The sequence below is a fragment of the Balaenoptera ricei genome, chromosome 4, assembly GCF_028023285.1.
Source record: "Balaenoptera ricei isolate mBalRic1 chromosome 4, mBalRic1.hap2, whole genome shotgun sequence".
Lineage (NCBI taxonomy): Eukaryota > Metazoa > Chordata > Mammalia > Artiodactyla > Balaenopteridae > Balaenoptera > Balaenoptera ricei.
In genome coordinates this window covers 74,478,888-74,482,323 of record NC_082642.1, presented here as the reverse complement: position 1 = coordinate 74,482,323, position 3,436 = coordinate 74,478,888, and the positions used below count along the sequence as shown (strand labels likewise).

The 3,436-nt window shown below is 33.8% G+C and overlaps 1 pseudogene; it reads left to right on the top strand.

The window, feature by feature from the left end:
• The first annotated feature begins 2,854 nt into the window (after positions 1-2,854).
• LOC132365601 (U2 spliceosomal RNA) lies at positions 2,855-3,014 on the top strand (annotated as a pseudogene).
• Positions 3,015-3,436: the final 422 nt, after the last annotated feature.

Genomic DNA, 3,436 nt, shown 5'->3' with positions numbered 1-3,436 from the left:
CTTCTTTTGTTCTGCCTAAGAAATCTGCCTGTCCTAATGCCATGGAGATAGTTTCCTATGTTTTATTCCATATAGTTTATAATTTAGCTGTCACGTTTAGGTCTATGAATCTTTTCAGATTCATAGACCTAGTCTTTCACAGATTATTTTTATACATAGTTTGAGGTAGGAATGGAAGCTCATTTTTCTTTTCATACCTTTATTCCAGGATTTCTCTGACATTTGGGGTCAGAAAATACTTTGTATAGGAGGCTGTCCTATTCACTGTAGGATGCTTAACAGCATTCCTGGTCTCTACCCGCTAGATGCCAGTAGTGCCCCTACTCCATTGCGACCATCAACAATGTCTAGAGACATTGCCGAATGTTGGGGGTGGGAGACAAAATTGCCCGTGGTTGAGAATGGCTACTTTATACAATTGTTCCAGCATCATCCTTTCACCATTGGATTGTTTTGGCTCCTTTTTTCAAAAATTATTGTATACATGTGCATTTTTTCCTGGGCTATCTATGCTGTTCATATGATCTACTTGTCTTAATTACACCAATATTGTAATACACCAATACTGTAATCTTTATTGTTTTAAAATCAGGTAGTAGAAAGTGCCTCAACTCTGTTTTTCTTTTTCAAGATTTTTTTATATTGAACAATACTGAATTCTGAAATCTTCTTCCAAAATATTAATTAGTTTCAGTAGTGTTTTTTTAGATTTCTTAGGATTTCTACAAATCCAAAGATGTCATCTGCAACTAAAGGTAAATTTACTTCTGGCTTCCCAATTGCATGCCTTTTAGTCTTGTTTTACTGCACTGCATAGGACAACTGGTACAAGTTAAAAAGAAGTGAGGACAGATACCATTGCTTAGTTCCCAATCTTAGAGGGGAAGCACTCAATATATTATCACTAGGTATAATATTTGCTGTAGGTTTTTAGTAAATGCCCTTTATGAGATTAAGGAAGTTCTCTCCTATTCCCAGTTTTCTGAGAGTTTTTCATTTATGAATAGCTTAGCGTTTTATGGCTTTTTTTTTTTTTTTGCCTTTTATTTCTGAGTCTTTATATTTAGAGCACACTTTTTAAAGATAGCACACACTTGAGTCTTGTGTTTTTATGTGCAATCTGACTATCCCTGCCTTTAAAGTATTTGGTCCATCTTCATTTCTTTTAATTACTGATACAGTTAGTTTCTAATTGTTTTTGCCCCTTTCTTCTTGTTTTCCTTCCTTTGGATTAACTGCATACTTTTAGTATTCCATCTTATTTTGCCTATTGACTTTTGAGTTGTATATCTCAGTAATCTTTTGATAGTTGTTCTAGTAATTACAATATTTATCCTTTATTTACAGTCACCTACTTTAAAATAGTATTGTACCTCTTCAGATGAAATATAAGAACCTTGGAACAGCACATTCTATAATTTTGTTTACCTCTCTCCTATCCTTTGTGTTCTTGTTGTCATAGATTTTCCTTCTATGTATATTATAAGCCACACAGAAATGTGATATTTTTGTTTTAAACTCTGAGTTGTCTTTTAAAGAAATCAAGAAATGAAAAAGGTAGGTTTTTTTTTTTACATTCACCTAAATTGTTGTCATTTCCAGTGCTCTTCATTCCTTTCTGTTGTTTTCTATTTCTTCAACCTGAAAAAACTCTTTCAGCATTTTGTGTAGCACAAAACTTCTATCAAAAACGTCTTTCATTTTTTTACCATATACAGATTTCTGGTTGACATTTTGTTGTTGATTAATTACTTTGACGATTTCATGCCCTTGTTTTGGGCCTCTATTTTTTCTGATAAGAAATGAGCTATTATTCTTATCATTGTTTCCATGCATTATTGTATCTTTTTACCTCTGGCTGCAGTATTTTTCTCTTTATCTTTGATTTTCAGCAGTTTGACATTTATATGCCTAGTGTGGCTTTCTTTGTATTTACCCTATTTGGGATTCACTGAACTTCTGGGATTCCTAGGTTGGTGTTTTTTGACAAATTTAGGAAACTTTTGGCTGTAATTTCTTAAAATATATTTTTGCTTAGTTTTGCATCTCCTCTCCCACTGAGGTTCCAATTACATATGTGTTATATGTAACTTGATATGTTACTTGATATTGTTTCACAAGTTACTATGTCTCTGTACATTTATTAAAATCTTTTTTCTTTCTTTGCTTTAGTTTGGATAATTTCTATTGATTTATGTTTTGTTAGGATGAGTCTGTTTGAGTTTTATCCCTAGTCCTAGTGCATAGCACTTACTGTAAGGTGTGGGATTTTTTTCTATTAAAGTGTGCCCTAATCCACTTTTCACTGGATTTTTGAGGTAGACAGTAAGTTCTCTCCACTCTGGATGGAGTGACATTCATCTCCCAGCTCTCTGTGGCCTCTTTTTCATCAGTTTATTTCTTAACCTTTTGCACAGTTGCTGTATGCTGGCCCTTGAAGGGTTTTACCCAGTACAAGATCTGCTTATTCAAAGACATGAGCAAAACCCACCTGCCAACATCTGGGTACTCCTCATACACTCCCCTCTCTTGTTTCCAATCTCTGCTACACAAATTCCAGGCATTTCTGCAGCCCTAAACTCTGATCTCTGTCTCATCAGAGGCAGACCTCTGGTTTCTGCTTGGGTTCAACCTACCTGCACCACAATCAGGAAAATGCCTCAGGACAGAAAGCTGGGGTAAACAGGGAGTTCATTACATGTGTTTCCCTTCTCTCAAGGATCACAGTCCTGCACTGCCTGTTTACCAGTTCCTGAAAACAGTTACCTTATTTATTTTTCCAGTTTTATGGTTGTTTAGGTCAGGAGATTAAATCCAAAATGAATATCTTAGTCATGGCTGGACATGAAAATGTATCACCTCTTGGGATTTTGGCTAAGATCAAGTGTAGTATCTGTTCTTATTAGTTCTCTAAGTTTTGAAAAATGAATAAATAAATGAATACTGGCAGAATCAAGAACTATTATTTTAAAAGTATGCTTTGCTAATCATCTTTATCCTTCTGGCAACCCCTTACACAAACCCATCCACCTATCATGTGTCCCATTCACTAGAAAAATGTTTTTAATTGTACATCAACTAAACTTTAAAAAGAAAGAAAACTATTTTTAGATCCAAATCCCTATTAACATATTAGGATATTTGCATTTTCAAAACATATTTTAAAGTAGAAAAGCCTTAGAAAATCAAAAGAATAAATATTTAAATTTTCATGCATCTCTACTAGCTGATAAAATTAATGAACAAGGTATGTTCCTTTTGATCATCAAATTGCCACCTCTGATATCAAATATATACTTATCACTACATTTAATCAAATATATACTTGCCACCTTGGTACTACATTTATAACACAAAAGAACAAGTCTACACAGCTAATATTCTTTCTAACCTCATTACTTTTTTCTTCAGATCGTGGCATTTTCTTTGCTTACAT